Here is a 16,297-nt window from a genome sequence, read left to right as displayed (position 1 = left end):
ATCTCGGCTAGGCCGAGGTTATCTCCGAAGATATCGGAGTCCGGGATAAGCAGATAAGGGACAAGAGTCCTAAAATAAGAGAAGACTTCAGTTTGGGTAAAGATAAGACTCTTAGAGAGTTTATCCCAATCCTACTGGGAGTCCAAGATTAGCAATAATCCTAAGTCCACTAGAGCTAGGCTTCTATTGGGACTAGGATTGTATTGGCTATAAAAGGGAGGCACCCCCATGGGTCTAAGGTACGCAATTTATATTCTTAATAGTGAGTTAAGCACTTTTGCCATCTTTGAGAGATAACTGACTTGATCATCAGAGTGCCCCCGGGTGGACGAACCACTGCCGGAATCTCTTCTTTTTGTGACAGGTCGTTCGGGTTTAATCTATTATGTCAGTGCTCTCCAGCTGAGTACTTGATTGGCAGTGTGGTCGAAAATTGACACACACACCTCCATTTCACACTTAGGCAAACAAGTGGTTTGAAACCACTTTAAAAACAAAACCAAAAAGTGAAGAAATAAGGGAGATTGCTGAGATTAAAAGTGTTGAAAATGAGTATTAAAAAGCACTAAAATATGCAACCAACTCAAACCAATGAGAGTTAAAGCCTTAAAACACTAAGCTAGTGAAGGAATTAACACTACAACCATACCATGCAAGGCTCAAATGAAACAAACAACCAAAAACAAAGGCAAAATAGCCCTAAATATGGTCTAAAACATGCTGGACTCAAGACAAAAAAAGCCAAAACATTAAGCTAATGCATGGGGTTGCACTACAATTATGCAAAATGGGACTCGAACAAACTAACCAGCCCAAAAGAGAGCTAAAACAGGTTATTTCAGAGGCTAAGACATGCTGGACTTGAGCTAAGTTAGGCTAAAAAAACATGTTAACAAGTAAAGCTAGCTAGGCATGCAAGCAAGACATAAGGAGGGGAGGCTAACCCCTCCAATTTTGGGCTTCAAAATAAGTTTTTTACCACTAAAAAACCTCTAAAATTCAATGGTTAAAATGCACAAAAAAGTTGGTTTTAAAGTGGATGCAAGCAAGACATAAGGAGAATTTTTTTGTCTTCAAATTTTCTAACCCCCACACATGCAAGAGGGGGGTCCTATATATAGAAAATACAAAATCCCCTCACAAACATCCAACCATACACATGTTGGAAAATGTATGAACCTGTGCAAACAGCTGGCACAAAATATCACAAAATATCTGCACAAAACACTGATGGCCAACAAGGCTTCATTGATGGCCGGCAGGGCACATCAATGGCCAGCAAAGGAGAAGTGGTGGCCGGTAGCCTCCAAGGATGGCCGGCAAGCCATCTAAGACTTCATGCTGAAAAGACCTACGCAGGGTTCAAAGATAAGACAAAAATGGATGCAGGGTTTGGAAAACTCAAACCTGTGGCGTTCTGCCGCAAACTTCGAGCATTCAGTGAGCAATTAGACTTACCATCGGATGTACCTACAAGAACATCCAAGTCTTAAAGGGCCGTCAAAAATGGGGTGTCTACAGTGAACTTCTCCGAGCCCTCGTGATGGTTAAACAGGCTTTCCAGAATAGCAGGAGCAGCAACAAGGTTGACCACAGAGGTCACCGCAACCAGGTTGACCATAGAGGTCACAGTAGCCAGGGTTGGCAAGCCAGTTGCCCCGGGGTTCTGATCCCACCAACATTAGCAGCAGCACCATCGGTAATAGTTGTCATTTCTGAAAAATATATCAGAATTTCACCATTCTGCGTTTCAGAAATTAAACTTAACTCTAGAAAATCTCAAATATGGCATTTGAATTGAAAATTAGTCTCACCACTTCCCTAGAATCGAACATGGTCATGAATGTTTCTAAGAAGACTAGAGGGGTCACATCAGTCCCACTTAAAACCAAGTTAACCTTAGACAAAACTTTCAAGAGCATGTTGACTCCTAGTCTATGGTAAACAATTTTTAGAATTAAGTTTTCCAATGGATAAACTAGGTTAAAACAAACCAAGGTCCAAACTTACGAGCAATTTAAAAATTGCTAACCAAATTACAAGCAATGTAAAAAATTACTATAATAATTACACGCATATAAAATGCTTCCAACATGCCAAGCTAACAGCCTTGTGTAGACGTCCCCGTGAACGCCCCAGGAGGGAATCCCGTTTCGTTCATTTGGGCTCACTACAGTTCAGGACTCAAATTGTTACGGTTCTAAATCTAAACCAAAGAGTCCAAATCCGGCAAATCGTTTTGAGAAAATAGATTTTTAGAAAGAAGTGCCAAACATGGACTGCTTTGCCAAATACAGAGTCGTCACCTAAATATTTTTTATGGGGAATTTAGGAAACCCTGACTCGTTTGCCGAAGGCTACGTGTCCGTCATCACCAAAGTTGCCTCGGCTCGGGAACTTGGGTACGATTGGGGAAGGTCAGCTATGAGCACCCCCTCTCGCCCGATCAAAGATCGGCCTCTACTAACCATGATATCTATTTTTGAAAACATTGGTGTGTTTGGTAACGTTTACGTTTTCAGTTTATATATACAAAAATTTTATAAACTGGTTTTTGTTTATTTTTTGTTTATTTTTAGAAAAACATAAACTACAAACGCGTTTGGTAATTGACAAAATGTTTAAAAAAATTTAAAACTATAAAAAAGAGTGAGAAATGGAAAGTGGTGACGGTGGGTGGTAGGTAGCTAGTGGTGGTGGGTGATGGCAGGTGGGTGGGTGACCGTGGCGGGTGGTGGGTCGTAGCGAGTGGGTGGTGGTGGTGGCGGGTGGTGGTGGCAGGTGGATGGCGACTGCCAGGTGGTGGTGGTGGTGGTGGTTGGTGGGTGGGTGACGGTGGCGGGTGGTAGCGAGTAGGTGGTGGTGGTGGCGATGGCGGTGGCGGTGGCGGTGGCAGTGGCGGTAGCGGGTGGTAATGGCAGGCGGATGGCGGATGGCGGATGGCGGATGGCGGATGGTGGTGGGTGATAGGTGGTGATGGTGGGTGGGTGGGTGACGGTGGTGGGTGGTGGTGGGTGGTGGGTAGTAGCGAGTGGGTGGTGGTGGTGGTGGTAAAGGGTGGTGGGTAGTGGTGGCAGGTGGGTGGCGGATGGCGGGTGGTGGTGGGTGGGTGGGTGACGATGGCGGGTGGTAGGTGGTAGCGAGTGGGTGGTGGTGGTGGTGGTGGTGGTGGTGGCAGTTGGGTGACAGGTGGGTGGTAGCGTTGGGTGGCAGGTGGGTGGTGGGTGGTAGTGGCAGGTGGGTGGCTGGTGGCTGGTGGGTGGTGGTGGCGGGTGGGTGGCAGCTGGCTGGTGGTGGTGGTGGTGGGTGGCTGGTGGTGGATGGTGCTGACAAGTGGTGAATGGTGCTGGTAGGTAGGTGGTGAGTGGTGCTGGCAAGTAGGTGGCGGGTGGTGGTGGCGGGCGGTGGATGGTAGTAGCGGGTGGCGAGTGGTGGCGGGTGGATGGCAGGTGGGTGGTGGTGGTGGCGGTGGTGGCGAGTGAGTGACTGGTAAGTGGTGGTGGCAGGTGGGTAGTGGTGGTGGCAGGTGGTGGTGGGGGGTGGGTGGTGGTGGCGGAAGACGGTGGTGGAACATGGTGAGGGGTGGTGGCTAGAGTTGGGTGGTAAAAAAAAAAAAACTCAAAACTCAAAACGGAAACACAGTTTTTGTGTTTTCATTTTTTGGCCAAATTTATAAACTGAGACCACTGATTTATAAATCAAAAATTTTACCAAACAGGTTTTTATTTGAGTTTTTAAAATTTTTGTAAATATAAACAGAAAACTGAAAACGTAAGTGTTACCAAACGGCACGCGTTCTTATTCCGATTAATTAGCTAATCTTACTATGTGATGTGCACAACACAAAAGTATAGAATAGATCACCTAATTTGGAACAAAGCATCGCATATCCGTTTGTTTGGAAATCGGTTTGAAATTTGCTACTCGCAAGTAGGCTAAAGCATGGATTTCGGCGAGTTGTTCCAACTCAAACAATCCAACCTTCACCCACAGGCATTCAGGCAGATAAATCACATAAGCATATAGCCACATGGTAAGCATGTTGTCATGTTAACACTTACACTTATGCAAGGATGCTAAAACATAAATGCTTACCGAGTACTCCAAGCCAAAACAGAAAACATGTTAGCAATCAAACGTATGATCCAAGTCCATGTTAAATGGCTAATGCATCACAAGCAAAATGCAATCTAGAATAGGCTCGGCTAATCCTAGGATGGCATGCGAAATGCAACAGGTAACATGTATTCAAGTTAGATTTGAAATACTATGCAGTTAGCATGATGCGCCGAGCCCGGTGCATGCAATACTGATGAATGAATGCACGCATGCATCGCATAAGGTATGCTAAATTAAATATGCCCTAGTACTAACCATCAAAAGCAGGTAAGTAAAAGGGAGAAAGAAATGGGGGTTGGAAGACATTCACACACACACACATTTATTACACATTCGCCCTCGCTCGGAGGGACCAAAAGAATAATACAAATTAATTAACCTACAAGCTAATTAATTATTACAGACCAATTAACTAGTTAAGCAAATTAACTAAGCTAAGAAAGCAATAAAACAGCCTCGGGAAGAGGGTCCAATGCATGCGTGCTCGGGTTTGCTCGGAAACCCGTCACCATGCACAAGCTGCCTCTGTTTACCCTGCTCTGCTCTTCTGAAAATTGCACAAGTCCCAAGGAACACTCTCTGAACACTTTGGAGCATCACCGACCAAGGGGAAACATCACCGACCATGGTAGAAAGGTCATCGACCAAATATTCAGCTCTCGCCCACAAATGTTTGGTCGGTCGGCAATAGAGATGGTCGCCCGACCATGTATGCCTGCAGAATCCTGTTTTGACAGTAGCAGAGGGCAAACATGGCATGGCAATGCATTTCAAGCAAATGTTTGCACAAACACCCTCCTTATCATATTCATGACTCAAGGGAGGATGGTCCTCGACCCTCGGGCCACCAATCGCGCATTTCAATGCGTGATGGCCAAAGAGGCCAAGTTATGCATTTTGATGTCAAATGTAATGCACATAAACACAAAAGGAAACCAACCTCAATCATGGTGATTCAAGAGGCAAGGCATGCATGCCAAATGCAACCTAAGCATGTGAGCTAAGTATGCAATATGGGCATGAGGATAAGTAATATGAAGCTGCAAGCATATAACAAGTATGCAAGCTAACAAGCATGCAAATGATATGTGACAACATATCAAGCGAACATGTGACAACATGTTAAGTAACTACAAGGGGAATGCATGCCAAATGCAACACAACTTTAAGCATGCAACAACATGCCATGGGCCAAGTATGCGACAATATGCAAGGCAAATGTACACACAAGCATTCATGCACACAATGGTCCAAAACTTCAGCATGAGGGAGTAACTTTTAGGCCCAAAACAATGGCTAATATGCTAAGCACATGAAGGCAAATGCACATACAAGCATGCATAGATACATGGATCAAGACTTAAGCATAAAGAAGCAACTTTTAAGCACGCTTAAAAGGGACAAACATGGTCATATGGCAAGCATACTAAGCTCTGAAAATCATGTTAAGGATGGTGCCAAACCAACTAAACAAGACAAACAAGGCATGCAACTATGTCCAAAACTCAAGGCAAGCCAAGGGGCTCAAACCATGGCTATATGAAGCAAGTCCCAAAGGGCCATAGGGACTCAAAACCACCCCGAGGCAGACCAAAACAAGGTCAAAGGCACACCTAGATGGCATCTAAATGGCCTATGTCTAAAGGCATGCAAAAGGGTCCAAACATGGAGCATGAAACACCAACCTGTTAAAGCATTAAAGGAGCATCAAATGCAAGTATACAAGCATGCCACAAGGACTGAAATGATGCTATAAGTGGTGCCAAACCACTGAAACAAGCCAATTAATGCATGCTCAACACTCACACACCCAAGGCTAATAAGCCAAAATGCAAGGTGGCTATGCAAAGCATGTCATGGATGGCCAAAACAACTCCAAAAAGACCTTAAGCATACTAAGACATGCATAAAAGCTTCACAAATCTAGGCCAAAAACATGCTAGAAAGAAGGCTCAAAGCACAAAGTATGTTAAGGCAATTCATGGCATTACAAGACAAGTATACAAAGAAAACATGGTGTGTCTAAACCAACTTAAAACAGTGCTATATCATGGCAAAATAAGCACAAATTCTAGCTAAGACATGGCCAACATGAACTCAACAATGGTACTCACACATGAGGCTAAAATGACAACTTTCGAAGACGACAAGGAGAGGGGATGGCCCTCTCCTTCTTAGGACCTCAAAGCACCATCCCCACCACTGAAATCCCTCTGAGTTTTAGTGGTGAGGAGACCCAAACAAGGTAGTCCCGGAGCTCACAAAAATAGCACAAAATGGGGGCCAAACAAGGCCTAAGAGGGGTCAAACAACCCCAAACACCAAAGTAACCTTAAACAACTATTTTAAGCACTTAAAATCAGAACTTTTATATGTTATAAGTTAAGCTTAAAAACAGATGCAAGGATGGCTAAAAGCCTAAGCAAAAATGGGAAATAAAGGGGTAAAGTTCTTACCCTTGAAGATCTTCTTCACAAGGACCACTCCAGCCCCTTTTCCAAGCTTAGATCAACTCAAGAACTCTGAAAATCACTCCTTAGTACCTCAGTAGCCAAAGGAAAGTGTAACTCTAGGTGTTTGTGTGCAAAACTATGAATAGAACACCTTAATACACACACAATATGGAAGAGAGAGAGATATAGAGATAGAATAGATACAACTATGCTAACCCTAATCCAGAGCTCTGGAACTCAACCCTCTAACCCTTGAAGAGGGAGGGGAAGGCCTCCCTTTATAGAGGATCACTCTTGCAAAGCTTACAAACAAGCTAAGCAAGAGTGAAATCCCTCCATACACGTGTATGGAGTGGGTGCAAAGTGGGTGCCAACTAGCACAGCTGGCACAAAATATCTGCCAATAGCAGATGCACAGTGGTCGGCCAGCCAAAAATGCCAAATTGACCAAATAAATGGTCGACCGACCAAACAGAGTGCCGACCGACCAAACATTTGGCCGATGGCAACAAAACAATGGCCGGTGGCCTCAAGCCATGGCCGGTGAGGTGTGGGGATGGCCAACAAGCCATTCCCTGCTCCTCAAAAGCAAAACACAAGTGTTTGGTGCAAAATCAAACACAAAACAGGCAAGTCGAGAGGTCTTGAGGCAAGGCGCGTGGCCGAGACCTCCGAGAACTCAAGACGAACACGAACATGGATGATCACTGAGGGTTCAAACAATGACGTCCAAGTCTTGAGGACGGTCAAAAATGGGATGCCTACAGTTTCCCCTCTTTGACAGAACTCGAAAGTCATAACAATGACGGAAGTGAGTGTCAAAGCCCAGAGACAACCCATTTTTGACAAGGCCGAAGACTTAGACAAACATGCAAGACAATAAAGATATGTGTCCGAAGGCAGGGGCAAAATGCAACTGACAATGCAAGAAGCCGAACATAACTCATGATCATGCAAAGAAAGCTGTAACGAAACATAACATGCAATAGTTTTAAGCAAGAACCAAGCTACATTACAATGCAGAAATGATGTAAGAGAATTATTCAATTCTCGGTACGTCTCACACGGAGAATACAATACTTGTGCGGCTCGTCTGGTTGCACCAGCTTCAAATGAATATCGTGCCTGAAAGAGAAAGAAAACTTAACCAGTACGATATCGTTAGCAACATGCATAACAATGCAATCTAAAACTGCGTGACAACGCAAGCGAAGGAAAGCATGGTAATGCAACTCGTGTGACAACGCATAACAATGCGGAATGGATGCAAAATGATAACGCGATATATACAAAACTATGTATAAACAATGCAAATGATATGCAATGCAATTGAAACATGATCAAACCATAAGCAATTCAAAACCACACAAATATCATAAAGATGATGGAGATGCAAAGTCTGTCTACCATAGAAAAGGTGCCGACACCCTCAAACCACAACAGCAGTGGAATAGGCGCATACACATGCAGAACTATGAGTGTGTAGACGGAACACAAGATACAAGTAATTGGGTGGGATGATATAAGTGGGGAATGCTCTGCTCAGGAGAGATCGTGATCCTAAATGCTGGATGCAAAACACTACACTACAATGTAATGAATGAAATGGATATGGTGCGCGACCAAAACATATCTTGCCTAGGAAAGGCATGGACACAAACAAACCACGTTTAACACAGAAACGGTGCCGTCACCCTCAACACTAGGTACGTACACATAATATCATAACTGTGCTTCAACGCGAAAAGTATGGGCACATACCAGACCAAGCTCAACATGAAAAGGCGCAAGCCGTAGATGGAGGTGATGCAGTAAATGCATGCAACTACAATGCAATACAATGAATGCATGACAATGCACTATTTACAATGAAACCTACATACTAAATGATGTAGTAGGGAAATGCATGACAATGCAAAGTAAGGAAGAATGCACTACAATGCATGTAAGGAAAGATGCATGACAATGCAAGCTATGTACAATGCAATATTTACTAGCTAAAATGCAATGGATGCAGTGGATAAGGCCTGCGGCCAAACCGTATCTTGCCTAGGAAAGGCATGGACACATACAGACCACGTTTAACACAGAAACGGTGCCGTCACCCACAACACTAGGTGCGTGCACATAATATCATAACCGTGTGTCAACGCGAAGAGTACGGGCACATACGAGACCAGGCTCAACATGGAAAGGCGCAAGCCGTAGATGGGGGTGATGCAGTGAATGCATGCAAGTTACAATGCAATATATACAATATGCAATGGAATGTAATATTTACAATGGATAAGGCACGCGGCCAAACCGTATCTTGCCTAGGAAAGGCATGGACACATATAGACCACGTTTAACACGGAAACGGTGCTGTCACCCACAACACTAGGTGCGTACACATAATATCATAACCGTGCGTCAACGCGAAGAGTACGGGCACATACCAGACCAGGCTCAACATGGAAAGGCGCAAGCCGTAGATGGAGGTGATGCAATGAATGCACACAAGCTACAATGCAATATATACAATATGTAATGGAATGTATGTAAATGCAATATTTACAGTGTGATGCATGACATATGCACTATATACAGTGTAATACATGACATATGCATTATTACAATGTATGCATGACATATGCACTATTTACAGTGTAATGCATGACGTATGCATGTTTGTTTTTTTTTTTTTTTTTTTTGAAAATGCATGATAATGCAGATGAAATTGAACGCACGACAACGCATGTCTTTTGAAATGCATGACAATGCACATGAGTAGCGCATAACAATGCGAGTGAGGGATGCATGACAATGCAACCTAGGATAAAACCCGCCAAGAGCTGTTCAGGCACGACAAACACCAAAGGACTTGCACCTTCAGAGGATTTAAGGTCTCCTAGACCGATATTAAAATGCATAACAATGCAAGTAAGATAAGCATGACAATGCATGATAGAGAAAATGCATGACAATGCAACTGGAATGTGCATGACAATGCAACTGGAATGTGCATGACGATGCAAGGGGACTCAAATGCGTGACAACGCATGTCCTCTTTGAAATGCATGACAAATGCATGTGAGGTACGCATGATGATACGTGACAAGGACCATGCATAACAATGCATGTAAGGTGCGCATGACGATGCGGCCTAAGATGAAACCTACCAAAAGTCGTTCGGGCACGACAAACACCAAAGGACTTGCACCTTCAAAGGATTTAAGGTCTCCTAGACCGACAGGATTTAAGGTCTCCTAGACCGAAGGGAGGTGCATAACAATGCAAGTCATGCGCGTTACAACGCGTGTATGCATGCATAACAATACAACCTATGTATACTAACCGTTAACAAGGTAAAACATTGTAATGCGAAGCATTCAAAGCAGTTACTGAATCTCGTAAGATATCAAAGGATACGAAACGGATACACCTCGCACGTATTCGAGTGCTACGCACAGAAGACACGGCACAGAGACCGGTTAAGCTTCGAAAATGCATTTTCTTGCACTGTGTTGAGCAATGGAGGCCCCAAACCACATCAAAGACCCAAACAAAGGTGTAGGAGGTTCACCGGCCATCAGGGGAGGTCACCGGCCATACACCGGCCACAAAACAAGGCCATCGGCCAAATATGCCTGAATCGGGGCAGTTTGGTCAATTCAGCACGGGTCTTTAAATATAGGGCTTCTAGCCCTATATTTCTCACTTCCTCTTGCTCGAAAAATCCTTCCCTCTCTCTCTAGGTTATTTCCCAACCTTCATTTCCCCCATTTTCCTCGATTTTCGAGCCCGTTTCGACGTTCGATTCGCGAAACCCTCATCGTTTCAAACATTTTGAACCAAACAAATCGTTGTTTCGGTGTCTTTTTCTCGATTTTCACCACTCGGGGTTTGTTTCCCTCAAGTTTTCCTTGATCTCTGTGCCTTTTCCGCACCCCGACCTTTCCGGCCATTTTTCACCCTCTCGGGGTTGACTTTTCAGTTGACTTTTCGTATTTTTGCCCGGTTTTCACTTTTTCGACCATTTTCATGCTACCCTTGAGATGGCAGACGATATTCCAGGTGGTGGGGCTCCCCTGGAGATGGATGTGGACCCAGTGGCCGAGCTATTGCCTCTTCACATCCGACCATTCGATCCGGTGGCCTACAGGCCGGCGATTCACGTGCTACCTCCTGATGGTCTTCGCCAGTTCAGGATTTTTGATAGGGGCGTGCCACGAGAGCTTCTTCTGCGCGAGCCAGAGTCACATCTGTCTTATGGCGCTTCAGAGGTACAGTCTTCCCTTTGTTTTATTTTCCACAATGTAGAACATAACTGCAATAGTTGATTCTGTTCTTTAACTGCTTAGCCCGGATACACCGATATATTACACACTGTAATTCATCTGTGAGCACACTGATACCCGATATCTGTTTGAACTTGAAAACGTGCGCGCATGCTGTGTTTTCACTAAACCAATCAGACACACTGACACATCGTATGCTGTAGTTTACTTCGAGCACACCGGCACTCGATATCTGTTTGAATCTGAAAATGTGCACACACGTTGTATTTACGCTGAACCACTCAAACACACTGATACACCATATGTTGTAGTTCACTTCGAGCACACCGGCACTCGATATCTGTTTGAATCTGAAAACGTATACACACGCTGTATTTGCATTAATTTTGACTGTTCTTTAAAACTGTACATTTAATATTGCTTCGCAACTGTTTGCTTTTGAATACAGGGGGATTCCCATGCCTTCCGGGGGTATGGGAATGTTGCCTCCATAGGATGGTATATGGAGCTATCGGACGCGGTCCGCAATATTGTTGATCAGGCCGGCTTCGGTACTTTCTGCAGGGGACTGTCACGTCTTACTGTGAGCAGGGCTCTTCTTGCCGCTCTGGTGGAGAGGTGGTGGGACACTACCGATTCCTTCCACTTTTTTGCCATGGAAGACATGATGATGACTCCCTTCGACTTCGCGATGCTCACCGGCATCGGGGTAGGGGATGATCCGATCCCCTTCGATATAGACATGGACGAGTGGGAGGCCGCTCAGATGTACTTGCTTGGCGACCTACCGCCTCTTGCCCGCCCAGGATTTTTCAGATATTCATGGTTCGAGGATCACTTTAGGATTCAGCCAGCCTTAGCTGAGAAGGTGCCGATGGCTCAGGAGGAGGCGGAGCAGTATGCACGCGGCTTCCTTATGTTCTTGCTAGGGACGACCCTCTTTGCCGACCGGGAGAACACTGTGCCCCTCTGTCTGCTGAGCGCTTTAGTGGACGTCACGCGGATCCGCTGCTATAACTGGGGTGGCGCAGGCTTGGCCACACTGTACAGCTACATGAGTTCATCCTCTCGCCTCAGCAAACAGTTGCTCGGAGGCTACTGGCGGGCTTGGAAGGTACATCCTCTTTCTCTATTTTACATTTCTGCTCTACATTATCTGTATTCTGTACACTGCACATACTGCGGTCTGCCTCACGCTGACTGTATACTGCACACACGGCACACATATAATCTGCTTTACACTGACTGTATACTGCACAATACTTCACATACTACACAATCTGATGCCAATTGACTATACACCGCAACATACTGCAAACATGCAATCTGCTTTACACTGACTGTATACTGTACACTCTGCACAATACACTCCTCAATATACGGTTCTGCAATTTCTGCTTTATCCTACATTCTGCTTCGTCTGCATTCTGCTTTATCTGATAAGCATACTGATATTTGCTCTACAGTTGTGGGTCTATGCCTACTTCCCGAGGCTTGCCCAAGTGCTAGATGAGGAGACCCCCATCGGCGTTCCATTCTCCCGCCGCTTTGACGTGAGGTGCGTGCGGAGGCCCCGGGAGTCGTTTATATTCTTCCGCCGCTACTTCGATACCATCACCGCCGCAGAGGTATGTTCAACTTTAGAGTTTATTCAAGCTTTGCTTTACATTATTCTCTCGATAACAGTAGATAACCAACTATGTATCATTTGCAGATTACCTGGCAGCCTTGGGCTCCGTTGCCAACCACAGTTCGGGAGCGGTATGCAGGCGTTGAGGAGTCCGCCCGATTCAGGCTTCTGTTGGAGAGCCCAGTCTGTCGGGCTTGGTACCTAGGCGAGCGCTTCCTGCGCCAGACCTTAGGTTTACTAGAGTAGATAGTTCCAGGTCCGCTTCCTATCGACATGAGGTAGACAGAGAGATACCCCCCACATGAGATGGTCGATTACACGAACGGATGGGAGGCGGAGGGCTTTAGAGGCGAGGGCGACTATGCAGAGTACGTCCAGACCTACATCATGCGGTCTCTAAGTAGTGGTCGTCGAGCTGAGAGAGAGAGGGCTGCGGCGCCAGCGACTGGAGCGGGAGCGGGAGCAGGGGCAGGAGCACCTAGGATGGCTCGAGCCCGTGGCAAGAGTGGGCCTCGGAGAGGGCGGGGAGCTGGATGGCTGGCGTTGCCCACGATGATGACATATAGAGAGCAGAGTGTGGAGACTTACCAGATCCCCATCGCTCCTCTCCCGGCTGATCACAAGCTAGTCAATTTCTATGACTTGCCCTCGGTATGTACTACTGCAATTTGTACAGTCCTTTCATTTCATTTCTCTTGATATTCCGCAGAATACTGATACTTCTAACACTTTAGCAGGCTTCCTCCGGGTACACTCGCCAATCCCTGGAGTTGAATGCCTCCATGATGGGGATGCTCCAGCGGAGCTTAGACCTGCTGGCCCTTTACAGTATCCCGGTAAGTCTTTCTGACCACCGACTCAAACTTTACACAAACTGTTGTATTGCACTTATCAACACAGCACTTGATACACGGCCCTCACGGCATTCATACACTGCACTTAGTCACTGCATTCTGTATTCATACACTGTACTCATACACTACATTCTGTACTGATACACTGCTCACAGCATTCATACTCTGCTTTTGCATAGCATACTGATGCGTTTGCCATTTGTGCTTTTCAGCCTCCATTCCAGATTCCTACTGCAAGAGGTGCTCCAGCTGGGCCTTCTGTTCCTGCTCGAGGAGGAGGGCGAGGTGGCACAGTATTTCCCCTCACCAAAGTGGGGCGCACTCATGTTGGGAGTAGTTCTCGAGCACCGATCCCAGATGATGATGAGTCCGAGGCAGAGACGAAGGCGGAGGCATCTGAAGAGGAGACCGAAGATGACTCGGACTCGGGCTCAGACTATGGAGGTGGCGATGACACTCCTGGACCTTCATCCAGGAAGAGGATGAGAACAGACTCTCAGTCCTGAGATGATCAATGCTGATCCAGATTTTGCTGCTTTTCTTCTTTTGTTTTACTTTTTCTTTTTGCTAGTAGCTTGAGTACCTTGTACTGCCGCAGGCAGGTTTTATTTTCTTCGAAACTTTGTACTTGAAAAGATGATGAAATGAAACAAACTTTTTGTCTGAAAAAGTCTTACATTTGTGTATTTCATACATCGCATCGCATTGCATCATATTACACCTCAATGTAAATGAGATTGATCTTTTGTCTGAAAATCAAACACTTGTATTGTAATAACCAGGTAGTGAACCAGCTAATGACAAAACAACTCATACAACCTACTGCTCATTCTGAACACACCGTCCATAACACAGTGCTTGGTTTACTCTACATACAGCCTATACACACAGTTCATACAACGCACTGCTTATTCTGAACACACAGCCCATTCTAAAAACTGCTCATTCTGAACTCATAGCCCACAGCAGCATATTGCTCATTCTGAATACACGGTTCATTCTGAACTCTGCAGAAGTTGAAACACACTCAGATGCCCCAAAATTTCTTACTTCGTAATCCGGAACCCAAAAGCTTCAAATAGGTCTAGGTTTTTCTGTTCACACTTATCGGGGATGGACTCTACAGTTTTATAAAAGAACCAAATTATGTTTTGCACAAAAGTGGGGAATGGCACAGCACTTTGAGCACAAAATGATTTGAGGAAAGGGTTTTCAACTGGGTATTGAGTCTACAACTGAACATAGCGAAAAGGACTCAACAGAGAAAACAAAAAGGCACTCAACCTAAACAAATCGAGTAACACTCGAGACGACTCAAGACAAGAATCGAGACAGTCAAAACAAAAGACATGACACACAGACGTGTTATAAAAGACAAGAGACCTCTTAGTTTACGAGGATCCAGTTTCTACGGGTATTGTTTCCCACCCTTTCTCATTTGTGATTCTCACATCACTCGGCCCTCAGGCTCGATTTTTCTCTAAAAACCCCTTTTTACTCACTTTTCTCTCAACTTACACCTCTCTATTCTTCACTCTCTCATTTTTCATCCCTCCCCAGGTATGGTCGGTGAATAAACAAGAGGTTGTGGGTTTATGCCCAACACTGTTAGCTCGCAGCTATTTCCTCCGGTGACGTTTAGTCGATGTTCCTGATAAGGGAGTGAAGTGTCTTGATCCATTCTGGTTCATGCTTCGCACATGGCTCGATGCCTCGTTGCTCGGAGGTTGAGAGGGCCTTCAGCCCTTTAATGATAGCTTCAGTTGTGCCCTTTTTGGCAAGTATGCTGACGATGGGGGAAAGACAGGAAGCCTGACTCAACTGTGCCCCTTAGTTCATCATTTTGACCATTTTTTGTTTTGGTTTTCTATTAAAACAATTTTAACCAAAATGAGAGTTAGATTAACATGCTTGTTCGATTTTCTAATTTAAAATCATGCAAGTCAGGTTATGAGCACTGAGAATTTTCCTTCTTTGGGTCCAGAAAAATGGTTCAGTTTTGGAAAAGATAGAATAATTTTCGAGAAAATAGTCAACCTCAGAAAAAAAATTCTCAAAAACTATTTTTGTAAACGGTCACTACTCAACGAGCACAGAACTTACTCTCGAGATGCACAACCTCGGATCGGAGGCAATGGAAAATTGCCCCTTGTTCCAAAACGCACAGCGCGGCAACGGAAAGTTGCCCCTGGTTTGGATGGTGACTCATGGCAACGGAAAGTTGCCCCTTGTCTGGATAACGCCGCAGCATACTGTGGTCAGTCCTCATTAGGGATGATCACAACCGAACTCTTGGATAAAGAGAAGACGAAGATGGTCAAAACCAATATATGGACACAGTCACTTTGAAAGTGCGTGGGGCTGGACTTCAGGATGAAGTTGCCTACGTATCCCAAACATGGGAATCAAGCCTTACGTAGTTCCGGTTGCATCACAACCAAACTATCGGGTTCAGAAAAGGCAATGATGATCAAAACCATTACATGGACACACTTGATTTGGAAGTGTTGGTGGCTGGACTTCAGGATGAAGTTGCCTACGTATCCCAAACATGGGAATCAAGCCTTACGTAGTTCCGGCTAAGGTACACTCATGTATTAACCCTCATTTTTTAGGCTCTGACTTTTGCCAAGGCCGCCCTTTGTGGGTTTTCAACCTTGCAAGCTTTATTCTTCTTTTCTTTTCAATTCCTTTTTTTTTTCTTTTTTTTTTTGTCTTTTCTTTTTTGAATCTTTTCATTCTCTTTTTTTTTTGCATTTTTTTCTCTTCTTTTTTTCTTGCTCTAACTTTTGCCTGGGTCGCCCTTCCAGGTTTTCGGCCCAACGAGCCTCTCAAAGGGTAAAAGTGTAACAAGTCCATGCCAAATGGTTTTAGGATCTAGAAGCCATCAGTATCCGGGGGGTGGCTGTTGCATTGACTTGCAGAAGGATCCACTTCGGCTCTTCGAGCACATCCGACATT

Source organism: Camellia sinensis, chromosome 15, assembly GCF_055761805.1.
Source record: "Camellia sinensis isolate YWXY chromosome 15, ASM5576180v1, whole genome shotgun sequence".
Lineage (NCBI taxonomy): Eukaryota > Viridiplantae > Streptophyta > Magnoliopsida > Ericales > Theaceae > Camellia > Camellia sinensis.
This window is presented reverse-complemented; position numbering follows the sequence as displayed.